The 14,576-nt window shown below is 35.7% G+C and overlaps 1 non-coding gene across 1 annotated transcript; it reads right to left on the minus strand.

The window, feature by feature from the left end:
- Positions 1–7,223: 7,223 nt before the first annotated feature.
- Positions 7,224–7,330, minus strand: LOC141625166 (small nucleolar RNA R71). The gene has a single exon (XR_012534962.1). It is a non-coding gene; the product is annotated as a small nucleolar RNA R71 (small nucleolar RNA).
- Between the last annotated feature and the right edge of the window lie 7,246 nt (positions 7,331–14,576).

Consider the following 14,576-nt stretch of genomic DNA (forward strand, 5'->3'; position numbering starts at 1 on the left):
CATAATTTTATGAGTTCTTATGCTCGAAATATGGATTTTTCATGATAAAAATCGGATTTAAATGCAAAATAGGTTAATATGAGAAATATTTTGAATCTGGTCATAGGAATTTAGTATGTTGTCACATGCAATTTTACAAGATGTGTGTAAAATAATAGGCTATAATGAAGTCTTCATGCATGATTTATGGATTTTTGATGAAAAATAGCATAAATAGTGACTTAATTAGTGAAAAATTGCTAAAACATACTTCATGACTAAGGAAAAATGTCACATGTTGCATTTTATTATCTTTTTCAGATCTAAAATTGAAAAGTTGATGAATATAATTTTTCTCATGTTTTTATGATTATAATTGATAAATCCGATAAACCGCAACATTGTTTTTCCCGATAATTTTTGAAATTTTTAACCTAAGTTTTTGAACATTATGAGTGTCATGGTATTTTTTTAGAATGTTCATAAGTTTAAATTTCAAATTTCAAATTTATTTGAATTTTTGTGATTTATTTGAAGTTTATGGCATTTTATTGTAATTTTGAGTCCTTTAATGAACAATTTTAAGAAATATGAGTTAATTATAGTCAAATTGTTAGTGGAGACTAATTTTGAGTCCTAAGTTGGTTAGGGTAATTAACTTGTGCATAAATATGATTTTATGTAATTAATTGTGATTTTAAAATGTTGAATCACAAACCAAAAACCGATTAATATACGATATTGGCTCCTTAAAGGCGATTTAGCATAGAATTGGGCATGCTCATACATATTATAATGCTGCATTTTATTTATGATTGTCATAATTTTATTTTATGTAATTTTTAATTATGTAATTTTTACTTAGTATGGCCTTAGTTTTTAATTGATATTACTCGAAATGTATGGGAATATCGATTCGGTTGTAATTTATTGTGATCTCGTATCACCGTTTTGTAATTTAATAGATTTATTTTATTTTAATTACAAATGTATAATAGGAAATTATGTAATTTGTTATGTAATTTTATTATTTCGGAGTTCCTTGAAGACGGTGTCACTCAAGGAAGACGATACATAAAGACGGTGCTACCTCGAGATGCGTGCCTCAACCGAAGTTCAAGGGACCAATGGAGTTGGTTTCCGAATATGTAATAGTTAATTAGATTTTTTATTTTTAGGAAGGCCATACTAGGATTTATTTTTATGCTTTACATTTTATTTATATGTTGCATGCATCGCTAAATCACCATAACTAAAACATGCATTGTCATTTTAATCGAGTTTATCGACCGTGTCAATTAAAATTATCATAGTTCACCGCTTTAGTTCACTTAAAACGTGATAGATAATAAATTGACATGACCTCTCGCTAAAATAATCAATTGAGACATAGCCTTACCAAATAGTAGAAACCATGAAAACCTATTTCGCGAGGGAGTGCACTCGGCCCTACCGGGGTACAAACCTTGTTACGTAGGGGAAGTGGGTGATAAATGTCTATCCACCGAATTCATGTTGATGAGGATTTCATCGGCCCTACCGTGCCCAAGTTGATGTGGATTTGGATCATGGACACATTTATTCGAAATTTGGATTGAGCTCAACGGAAGTATTCGTGACCGTAGTCGCATGTGTTCCGGGCTAAAGACAAATGTTAATGTAATTTTATCGACCAAGAGTTCTAGAAGTAAAATCGATTAAAGCGTTAATCCACCAAGTTATATTGATAAGGGTTTCATCGGCCCTACCGTGCCCAAGTTAATATGAATTTGGATCTTGGAATCATTTATCATAGTTGGGTAGAGGTCACTATGTAAATGCTTTACTTGTTATTTACAAGTATTATTATAACGACAAATATTTTTTGTTTTCATTATTCCGTTATCATAATGTTCTATTTCTTTACCACAATTCATATACGATATCATTTCGTTTTTGATTTAAATCTCCATTAAAACATCGTAACTAAAGACAAATATGAATTTTCTTCTAAAAACCTCATTTTATCCATTGGAAGGATCTCTTGTAAAGAGTATAGATACAAGTTATTCATTATCAAACAGGTTTTTGATTCTCGACTAACACATCTACTTACAATGGATTGTTTTTCATATACTTAATTGAATTAAGTACCTTGAAGCGATAAATTGTTTTGGTAATTAGATTTGTCAGAATTCGTAATTGACCAAAATAACGCAACCACTTCAATGAAAGTTTTAAGACTAAAACGAACAAATGAAGAGTAATCTTCATAAATTCAATTTTGCTTCTCAAAGCAAAGACTCATTGAAATGAGTGGGAGCATTCTCTTAAACCGGTAAGAAAAGGACGAGTTTTAAGAAGTAAAGATTATAATGGAATTGATACAAGGTAATGTTAAAAGTAACGTTATTGAGAATAACGATACTAAACCTATCAATCCCGACCGATAAAGTTTCCACTATTTTAAATGTTGGACACTAGAAAGGAAACTACCCCAAATTATTGAAGAATCAACAAGTTAGTTGTGGGACATCTAATGGGACCTTCTTCTTTAAATGTTTATTTGATTAAACATAAATTTTGCTAGTACTACTTCGTCAATATTAGAAACCGGTGGTTTTCGTCATTATGTTTGATACATAAGATGATTAGAATATGACGACTAGCAACAATAATGTCGAGAGATAGAGTAATTGTGTACTCAATCTAGTTTTTGGATTTAAAAAGTTGTACTTAATTGTGACTATTAAGTGCATAAACTCTAAATAAGAATATAAACTTGTTAAGATACAAAAGAGGTTTCACTTTTGTGACCCTATACACCACAGTTTGATGTATGGCTAGCCCATTATCAAGGTGAGTATATTCTAAACCAAACTAGAATAATATATCATATAGATGATGTAAGACTCAAATTGGTAACCCAAGATTAAACCTTAAATTTTGGAATGATGAACGCAGAGAGTTATCGAGTACTCTTGAAACCATTAGATTGTTAATGGTATATGCGTATCTTGTATTCAAAGCAAGATGTCTCGTGCTTTTGGTTGAAAAGGAGATCGAGGTTGTAAATCATTGATCCAAAATAGGTTGATCATTTTCTTTTACCAACAATTTAAGTTGATGCTAATGTGTTCACTTAATAAGGTAAATAGGGAAATCTTTGAAGAAGTTCAAAGAGTTCAAGGAATCACAATTTAGTCGTGATGGGATTATCAAAGTGAAAACTTTGATATAAGCCAAAGGAAATGTGATATAGTATCACAAGTTAATCTCTCTTAACACACATTATGGGATAATGTGTGGTTGGATAAGAAATCAAACGCTATTCGATATGGTTTGAACTTGAATCAAGTTACCTTGAGTTACTTGATCCTTTTGGGGATTTTATCATTTTGTCTAGATTTTTTTTCCACTAAATATAAAACGATTCATATGAGATATGAAATGGTAGGGTACCATGTTTGTAAGCTTAAACAAGAAACAAATGCTCACTTTTCCCTTTCAATTATCACGAGTACAACAAGTTTGTGGCTCGTGAAGCTGCCTTTCTAAAATACAAGTTTATTTCTAGAAGACAGAGTGGGAGAACTTATTAAAGAGCCACAAAGAATGTTATGTCGCAAGAAACTGGTCTGTCTTGGCTACATGAGACGTTTTGTGTAAGATGTTGTTTCTTTAAAATCTAGGAGGTTAAATTCGTCACTTGTTAAAGCTGATGAATTCATGCTACTTTTAAGAATGTAAAGAGCTTATAACTTACAAAGAAATTGTTTGATTCAAGTTACTTCTGGAAAGCAATGAATATATGACTTACATAAGAGTATATAAGTCACAACTCAATACAAGGCTTAGAGCCATGAAAATCCGAAATTAAAGGCTTGATTAGTGACAAAGAGTTTTGCACTAATAAAGAGAGATTTCAAGGCAAGATTGGTGGCAAAGAGTTTTGCGCTGGTTGAAATGCTTAAGTCTATTTGCATCTTCTTAGGGATTGTGTTTCATTATTATGAAATACATAGCGAGTGAATCTAAAACCCACTTCTTCAATGGAAGGAATGTATTCAATACATGTCTTGAGTTTTGTAGATTCTTGCAATCCTAAGATTATGCGAAACTTAAGAGAGAATCTTAAGTAGGACATCAATGAGTTGGAATCAATGTTTTGATCATGTTATAAAACTTTTCTCGATAAGTCGATAAGTTGTGTTTATACATGAAGTTTAGTGGGAGTTACGGAAATTTTAAATAGTCTTATATGTGGATAACATATTGATCATTGGAAATGATTTAAGACTTTTGGAGTAATATAATACATCTATAATATCCGGATTTATGAATATAAATCTACATGATATTAGCGTCTAATAAGAAGTCTTATGTGGATAAGATTCATGACTAGTTCAATCAAATTGAACATATTTGATTGATTCCATTTGCTTCCGCTGCCGGATCAATTAAATAAGTAATGATGTATAACACTTCATATACTTTGAGTATGATGAATTGTTTTCAAAATCGAATCTAAGTAATATTTACCAAGTACGCCATAAAGATTATCCTTAAGTGCTTGCAGAAGCATTAAGGAAGTAAAGCAAAGTGTTTATGATGCAATTTTGTGTAAGGGTGTTACACAAGTGACAATTGACAATTGAGATTGCGTATGGTTTCCGACAAAACCATAATCAAAACACATTAGGATGGTTAAGATACCATTGTGGCTATGTTATTTAAGAAATAGATTTGCTAGAATTGTTCTAGGCAATAAAGAGCAATGAGAGATATTTACAACGGAAATTGAGTACACTTGCAATCATGAGATGTGCAAAAAGGATGAGTCCCGCACACTGTGAAAACAGTGGGAGCTATTCTTAGGCTAGATGGCCTATGTCTTGATTGGATCTCGACACGTACTCAGAAAATTTTGTAATGCAAATGTATACATTACAAAGGAAAACGAGTATGTAGTGAGGTTGAGTAAGGTACAAGAAGTTGATAAAACCTACTAACCAAAGCCTTCTCATAGGCTTAACATGATGAGTCATGTCATTTCAATTAAATTGAGATGAACAACTACATTCAAGATCAAATTAGATTATAGAATATGAAATAGTAATCACGCATTGACTATTCATATGTGATAATCGCATTTGTCGTTCGAGTTTTACTTTAAAACTCTTTTATTATACTTTGTTACATCCAAACGGGTTGTAGAGACAACATTGAACCCCGTTAAAGTGAACCCGGATTAACATGGTATTCGCCCATAATCACTTGTATGAGATGACGTCTCGAAATGACTAGAGTGTGATGCGATTGATGGCAAGTTCAAGTGCCATAGAGTCATGTGAAATGACTAGTCGATCACATAGTCAGACTGTTAGGAACACTTTGTCGGACAGTGACCGCTTATAGAGTTCTGGCAAATTTATAAAGCCTGGTCGTGGCGAGAGCTACTATAGTATTCTAATGAGTTGATTCTTTTGACTAAAGACTGTTCGCCTAAGATGGCACAGTTTCAGATTAACTTTGATTTGTGTTACTACGACCTTCGTAAATGGGGTCAAATGGGCATATTTTGGGTTATGATGGCTGTGGCTAGTCGAAGGGAATAAGTGCGATAGGAATTGTCCACCCCCTTGTCAGGGTTAAAACAATATCTCAGGGCCACTCGAGGAGTAATGAACTGGAAATGAGTGGCCACGATCGGAAGGTATCTATGATAGATAAATCCGGTCAATCAGCTATTCTCCAGATCGAGGAAACCACTCTCGATATGATCACTTGCAAGTACGACCCGAAAGACACCTTGCATTGAGTGGGAGATAGTAATAGGACAAGAGAATTGGTGACGCACACTTGTCGAGGACAAGTGGGATATTGTTGGGAAATGTGTCCTCAACAATAGTGCGATCACATGATTTAAATATCATTATTTAAATCTCATTTCAAGAATACGGAAGGGATGATACATTACATATATATAGTCAACTGGTCCACACATATCGGTAATGATTGACTGACTAGAATTTGACATTACTGTCGTGCGACGGTGGTGATCAGTTGACCCCTTGAGGTCACACCTAAAGGACGATTCCCTTTATTGAAAAGGTTAATTAATTGTATGTCGATACAGATTAATTAATTCCTTAAAATTGAACAAATTATTATCATAAGAGAGATAATGACATCTTATTATAATGTGATTAAATGAGACTTTATTTAGTAATTTAAGAAGTTATATTACTAAAATTAATCGGTGTTTGCGAAACACGCGAGATGAGAATGATAAGTTAGTTATAATTACAAGATGTTGTGAATTATACTAACTAGTAATTAAATGACCATTTTATGAGAAAGTAATTTTATATTACTAGTCAATTTGTTTAATATGATTTATTTAATTTGTAAATGATATTTAATTTGTTAAATATGCATTTTAACTTAAAACATGGCATAAGACATGTCACATGTCACATGACATACAATTGTACAATTGACAAAAATAAAATGGACTCCATATTACTACATGTAAACCGAAATATTGGTGAGCTTGTGAGAAATTTTGTCTTGTTCATTTGTCTTATTCATTTGTCTATGACACTTGATAGTGACTTGACCATGCAAAAGCCTTACACCAAATTGTCTTGTGAAGACAAAAAGAAAAAGAAAAATTGGTCCATATACTATACACCAACCGGTTTTTGGTGAAAGGTGTGAGTGGATTTTTCCTCTTTTTGTCATTCTCTCATGTTTTAAGAAAAACATAAAACTTCTCTCTCTTGTTCTTCATAAAAATTCATTTTTGTGAATCAAATTTGTTTAAATCAAACACTAATAATACTAGAAGTAGTATATGAGTATTAGTAATAGATTTTAAGGTAAACTACATTACAAACATCTAGTACATGTTAGTTTGTGGGATTAAGGGATAGTTTTGGGTGCTACTAATTGGAGGGTTTCTAATTTGAAGTCATGAATGTTCATCCATTAATAGAAAGCTCAAGAACTAACAAGAAGGAGATTTTGTTGGTGCCCATATGATGACCGAAATTATCATAGTAAGGAACATGATTTCTTCTCTTACCTTTTTAGTTTGCATGCATAAGATCTAGAATTTATTTTATGACTAAATAAATTTGAAACATATAAGAATATGTTATGTAATGAGATATAGATTTCTAACAACTCTTAGTATTGACTCTTGGAAGAAATTGGCACTTGATTTCTACGAGAAATTCTATCTTCCGGAGAAGACTAACATGATGAGAGCCCAAATCACCGGGTTCAAACAAAGGGATGAGGAATCTATGTATGAATCATGGGAGAGATTCAAGGATACTTGTCGATCTTGTCCACACCATGAACTTAGCGAGTGGTTCCTTGTACAACAATTATGGAACGGTCTATATGAAGACTCCTGAAACATTCTCAATATGGGATCAAATGGTATGTTTACCGAAATTGATGATAATCAAACATGGAACAAGATTGAGGAAATGGCAGTCCATAACTCACAATATAGTAGACCTCGGAAGGCTATTAGGAGGAAAGCATGAAATGGACTCTATTACTCAATTGAGTGCTCAACTTAGTGCTCATATTTACACCATTAATTTGAAGTTTGAGAAGGCTATGGCTAAACTTGAAGAGGCCCCCAAATCACCTAAGCAACGTGTTAGTGCCATGGTGGCATCTTCATCAATTCCAAGTGGAGTATGTGAAAGTTGTGGAACTTTGGGACATGACCCAAGTGAATGTAGGGGAACAAGTGAATGCTTTCCAAGCATACAAGAGTGGTACCCCTTATTCCAACTATTACAATGAAAACACCAAATTCCACCCAACCTCTCATACAAAAGCCAAAATGTTCAAAACCCTCAAACAACATAAACCCAACCTCCAATGAGAAACCAAGCTCAAAGACACTTTTACAATCAAAACCAAAGTTATCAAAATCAACCTCCATACAATCAAACAAATGACCAAGGTTTTGATGTTCAAATAGCGGTCCTCCAAATGCAAAAGAAACAACAAGAATTTGTCACTCAAATGCAAAAGGATAGCCAAGCAAAATACATCACCATTAACAACATACTAGCTCACACGAAGATGTTGGAGACCCAAATGTCTCAATTAGCATCTTCAAGATCACAAAGACAAAAGGGGCAATTGCCACCTCAAGGTAATCCCCCAAGACAAGAGTCGGTGAGTGCCATCCATTTAAGGAGTGGTACAAGGTATGAAGGGCCGAAGAGGCCCAATGATGAAGATGTTGTGAATGCTAGTGACAAGGAAAGAGTTGAAGACTCTAAGAAAGCAGAAGAACCCACCACTATTCAAGAAGTTTCAAAGAAGAATGAAGAGAAGGTTAAAGAGAAAGAGCCTATTGTGATTCGACTTCCATTTCCATATCGTCAAGCTAAGCCTAAGTTTGATGAACAACATGGGAAGTTTATGGAGATTGTGAAGAACTTGGAAGTCTCAATTCCATTTATGAATTAATCAATCATGTTCCGGCCTTGCAAAATACATGAAAGATATTCTTACGAAGAAGAAATCTATTCGGAAGCTTGAGACTATTTCTTTCACTAAGGTGGGGTGGGTTCTAAGATAAATTACGTTATGATGATGAGAGAGGAAGTTAAATAGATAAAGGCAATTTAGGGTTTTGTTCTTGACTTGCATGGCTAGGAATAAGAAGAATGCTCCTAAATCTAGTAGAATAATACAATTAATAGCTCAAAAAACCACAAAAAATTTACAAATTAATACTAATACTCCAAATAATAATGCATCAGATTTGAGATTTCAGCCTATTTGTTCTTCTAATAATGCTCTTCTGGATAATTCTCTAGATGGGCATACTGATGAACAATTCTCTGTTATCCGACCTTATAATCTGAGCCTGGGAATGGATTCCATCTCTGAAGAAGTCAGTGAAGATGATGAGAATTAGGAGGAAGTATCACGAAGAAGTAAGTCGTCTGAGTCTGAATCTTCGTGAGTGAGTAAAATTCAACTTTCTAATAGTGATGATGAGTCTGAGCTGAAGTTTTGGTCTACTGCGGTTTACTGTTACGTGTTAGGAGCCAACCCCCCTTTTAAGGTCATAGATGGCTTTGTTAAGAGAGTATGGGGTTACACTGACTATGACCAACTTTCCTTCAATTCGAATGGTACTTTTTTGGTAAGGTTTAAGATGGAAGAGATGAAGTTACGTGTGTTACAAACAGGACCAATCTTCGTGTACAATAAACCTATGATTGTTAAGGAGTGGACCCCGGATTGTAAAATGGTTAAGGAACCTATTGACATGGTTCCTATTTGGATTCGGTTTTATGGCCTTCCATTGAAGTTTTGGGGGAATACTTTACTGAAAATCGCAGCACTTATAGGCAACCCTGTAAGATGTGACAATAATACTACCCTTAAAACTTTTTTGGGTCATGCTAGGGTCATCAAGGTAAAGGTAGGAGATGCTTTGCCTGATGTCATTGAATTTCTAGATGAATTGGGTGAAGTTCAGAGGCAAATAGTGCATTATGAGTGGAGACCTACTGTGTGCAATGAATGCAAAGCTTTGGGACATTGTGCTAGGGACTGCAAAAAGAACCAAATGAGGAGACCAGTTAAGAAGGTTTGGATTCCGTAGAAGCCCGTTCCTTCTAGCCAGGTTCCTAAAGTTAATACTCCTATGGTTGCTGTTCCAAATGTGGCAGTAGAAGAACCTGTAGTTGCTGCTAGTGAAGGAACATGACAAATCATGACTATGCCAACCAGGATTTTTAGTGGGGGATTTGAAGGTTTGGTTACTCCCATGCCTACTGTCTTTAATTCTTTTACTCCTGCCAGGATTATTACTAAAATGACAAGGCAGGGGTGAATTAATCGCAGTGGGGGTAGAACTTTCATGGAGGTGGTGGAACATTCAGTTCACTATACTAAAGTCCTTGGAGGGGAAATGGAGGGAGCACATATTACTATTGAAAATAGGTAGCATAGGGTTCTGGAATGTTAGAAGTATGAATAGTATGAATAAGCAGGCTGATATTAAATGGTTTCTGCATACAAATAATGTAGGATTATGTGGTCTATTAGAAACTAGGGTTCGTACTGGTTCTATTAATAAAGTTCATCAAGGGATAGGCTCTCATTGGCAGGTAGCTCATAATAATAATGCACATGATGGTGGTAGGATCTGGGTAATTTGGGACCCTGCTATCTTAAGTTTAGATATTCTAACTGTGAAGCTCAGGTGATTCACTCCAAAGTCACTTCTCTGCAGACTGGTAATGCAGTGGTTTATGGTTATAATAGGGTTCCTGAAAGAGTGCCTTTATGGAGGTCCTTGTCTGCAATGAATAATGTTGTCAATGGACCTTGGGTTGTCATGGGAGATTTTAATAATGTTTTAGCTCTAAATGAAAGATTGGGGTCAGAAGTATCCAATTATGAGATCAGAGATTTTAACATTGTGTGGCTGATTGTGGACGGGTGGATGTTCCTGCACATGGGGTTTTTTTTTACCTGGAACAACAAGCATGAGCCAGGTGATATGGTGTTTAGTAGAATTGATAGGGTGATACGTAATGATGAGTGGATTCAGTAGTTTCCTGATGTCACCATTATGTTTCATCCTGAAGGGCTATTTAATCATTGCCCCTGTACTATCTCTTTGGCTGCTAGTGGAAGTAGAAGGAGAGGATGTTTCAAATACTTTAACATGTGGGGTAAGGATCTAGACTTCTTACCTACAGTTCAGGAGGTTTGGGATACTGTTGTTGAGGGATACAAGATGTTTCAACTTGTAAAGAAATTAAAATTGCTTAAACTCCCTCTGAAAAGGCTTAATGGGAGTGCATTTGCAAACATTGAGACATCTGCTCAGGTGGCTCAAATGCACATGTACTCTATGCAAAAGAAGCTTCATGAGGACCCATTAAATCTGGATGTTCAAATTGAGGAGCAAGCAGCATGTGCTAGTTTTCAATTATTGTAATAGGCCAGGAGAAGCTTCTTAAATAAGAAAGCAAAAGCTCAATGGATGGCTGAAGGGGATGATAATACCTCTTATTTCCACAGTTTCATCAAGGCCAGAAGACTGCAGAATAGAATTCTAAGTATCCATGATTTGAATGGGACTCAGTATCATCAAAATGAGGATATTGAGAATGCTTTTGTTACCTATTACAAGGAGCTGCTGGGGACTAGTAAGAGTGTTAAGGATGTCCATTTTCCTACTGTGCAAAAAGGGAGAATTGTCTCTGAGGAACAAAGTATTAATCTGACCAAGGAGGTTACAGGTCAGGAGATCCTTGTTGCTCTGGAAGATATACCAGCTAACAAGGCGCCTGGGCCTGATGGGTATACCTCCCAATTCTATAAGGATGCCATGGAGATTGTGGGTACTGATGTGGTAGCTGCTATGCAGGAGTTCTTTACTTCTGGTAAAATGTTGAAGCAGATCAATGCTACTACACTTACACTTATACCAAAGAAGGTCAGACCTGAATCTGTTGCTGACTTTAGACCCATTGCTTGCTGCAATGTGGTCTATAAGATTATATCCAAAGTGATCTGTAATAGGATTGCTCTTATCCTCCCCTCTATAATTTCTGAAACACAAAGTGCTTTTATTAAAGGGAGGGATATTGTGGATAATATCTTAATATGCCATGACCTTGTAAGACTCTATAAGAGAAAAGCTTGCTCCCCAAGGTGTATCATGAAGGTAGACTTGAAAAAGGCTTATGATTCTTTGGAGTGGAGGTTTATTGAGCAAATGCTTCAAGCTCTAAAGTTCCCTGATAAGATGGTAAAGTGGATCACGGAGTGTGTGTCCACCCCTTGGTTCACTATATCTCTCGATGGGTCAAATTTTGGATATTTCTAGGGGAAGAGAAGGATTAGACAAGGAGACCCTATGTCACCCCTCCTCTTTACCATTGGTATAGAGTATTTAAGCAGGGTTCTAACTGAGGTTACCAACAGATTGAATTTTAATTATCATCCCCTTTGTAGGGCTTTGTAGTTGACCCACTTATTTTTTGCAGATGATTTATTGATGTTCTGCAGAGGGGACAGAGGCACTATATCTATCATTCGTAGAGTCTTTGCCACCTTTTCTGCTGCTTCTGGCCTTACTATGAATAATGAGAAATATGAGATATATTTTAATGGAATGGCTCCTGCTGAGGTGGATTACATTTTATAGTTATCTGGTTTTAAGGTTGGAGTGTTTCATTTTCGTTACCTGGGTATACCTATCTTTTATAAGAGAATGGCTGTTGGAGACTGCACCAGACTGGTGGAAAAACTGGTAGGAAGAATCAGGGGGTGGGGAGCAAAGAAGCTTAGTTATGCAGGCAGGCTTGTCCTCATTAGAGTTGTTTTGACTCAGTTGCACACTTTTTGGACTCGAGTTTTTGTGATACCCCTCACTGTTATTGATAGGATTGAAGGGGTTTGCAGAAACTATCTATGGTCAAGCTCTGATCAGTATCGGAAAACCCCTGTTGTAGCTTGGGAGAAGATTTGCAATGAGAAGAGATATGGGGGACTGAACATTATGAATGCAAGGCTCTGGAATCAGGCTGTGATAGGCAAATATACCTGGTGGTTAGCAGCAAAAGCAGATCATATGTGGATCAAATGGGTGGACCATGTTTATATGAAAGGAAAAGAATGGTATGAGTACATCCCTACTACTAATTCAAGATGGACTTGGTGCAAGATTTGCCAGATAAGAGATATTATGAAACGTGGCTACACTAATTGAAAATGGATGGATAACAATGGTGTTTATTCTATGTCAAGTGGTTATCAGTGGTTATGTGGTCAGCAAAATAAGGTTAATTGGTGCCCTCTGATCTGTAATCAAACTAGCATTCCTAAACATTTGTTCATTGGCTGGTTGGTTGTTCAGGATCGAGAGGCTCATGACTAGGGAATGGTTGCTGAAATTTGGTATTATTATTGATAGTGCTTGTTTTTTCTGCCAGTCCCATTTAGAGACTCATCAACATCTGTTGTATGAATGTCTATTCAGCCAACTATGTTGGTATCTTTTGCGAGGTTGGCTTGAGGTTGATTTTCCTACTACTGGACTCATTGACTGGTGTCTTAAATGGAGATGTAAATCTCTCATGAAGAAGCAAATAGTGTTTACTGCAATAGTGGTGGCCTGGTATCATCTCTAGCATGCTAGAAATGTGTGCAGGCTGGAAGCTATGCTGATTTCTCCCTATGTGCTTATCAAGCAGGTCAAACAGGATGTATGTAGGAGGTGTAAGGATAGAGTGTGGTCATTCAAGGCTTACAAATTACCTTGGGAACATAAGTATGACTAGTTAGTTTTCGAATTAGTTGGAAGTCTGTTGACTTGTAATTACTAGATTGGTGCGATGCTTTGTAACGAACTATCATATTTATGAGTTAAAATATATTTCACATTCCACCCAAAAAAAAATTTTGCTTTCACTAAGGTGAGTAGTGCCATCTGATACCGGTCGTCGCAGTATCAAAAATAAACCTAAGTACAACTAACAGAAGCTAGCGGTAATAGGGTCGGTCCCCACAGGGAGGCAAAATGAGATTTATCCGTCTAATTTTAGTCTATGAGTAATGGGGGTTGATTGATTGTAATTAATCTAAAACTAATCTAAAGCAAAGAGAGAAAGAGTACGAGAAAATAAGAGCAGAGTAATAAAAGAGAAAATATGCTAGGAATCGGTCTACCGCGGCAACTACACTATCGGGTCAACTGAGTCGATTAAATTATTGATAAGAAGAGCGAGGTCGTCACCTTTCGGTCCTTTAACCTACGATTATACCCTTTCGGTCTCTAATCGCCCTAGGGTCTCCCTAATTTAGCTTTCACCCTAGTTAGGTATCACTTATTGTAATTAAGCAAGCCTTCCCTTCCAATCTTTCGATCTAGGTCGGGGGTAACTAATTAATCGGTCTCCTGCATGCATTCATTCAACCTAATCACAATTATATTGCTTAATACAATTCTTGTCGTAAAACTAATCTAATCATGTCGATCCTAACATATTGCTACCACGGTTTCCCTAGTCCTAACATATTAAAGGAATTAGCTACACATGGCTCGGGATACTACACTAGCAATTGCTAATCTAATAATATAAGACATGATAACTAAATAGAGGAATAATAAAAGCAAGAAAGAAACAAGAATGAATTAAAAGGGAAAGATTACGGTTACAAAGTTGTAGATCGGAAATCGTAGCAAGCCAAATCCGAATCCCCAATAATCGTAGCAAAGTGTTGAGATGTAAACTAAGAGATGTATGATAAGATCTATCTGATTAGCAAGACTAATCTCCTTATTTATAATAAACCTATGCGTAATTAGACCTAAAGTGTCACGGACCCAAGCCCAATAACAAAAACTACTCGATCGAATAACTTTAAATCACTCGATCGAGTAAAATTAAGCTTAAACCACTCGATCGAGTAGAAAATCTTCTCGATCGAGTAAACCTTAAATTGAATCTACTCGATCGAGTAGAAAAAGGACTCGATCGAACATAAATCTACTCGATCGAGTACTTTCCAACACACAATTCCTGTTTCGCGCACTGAACTTC

The sequence above is a fragment of the Silene latifolia genome, chromosome X (genome assembly GCF_048544455.1).
Source record: "Silene latifolia isolate original U9 population chromosome X, ASM4854445v1, whole genome shotgun sequence".
Taxonomy (NCBI): Eukaryota; Viridiplantae; Streptophyta; class Magnoliopsida; order Caryophyllales; family Caryophyllaceae; genus Silene; species Silene latifolia.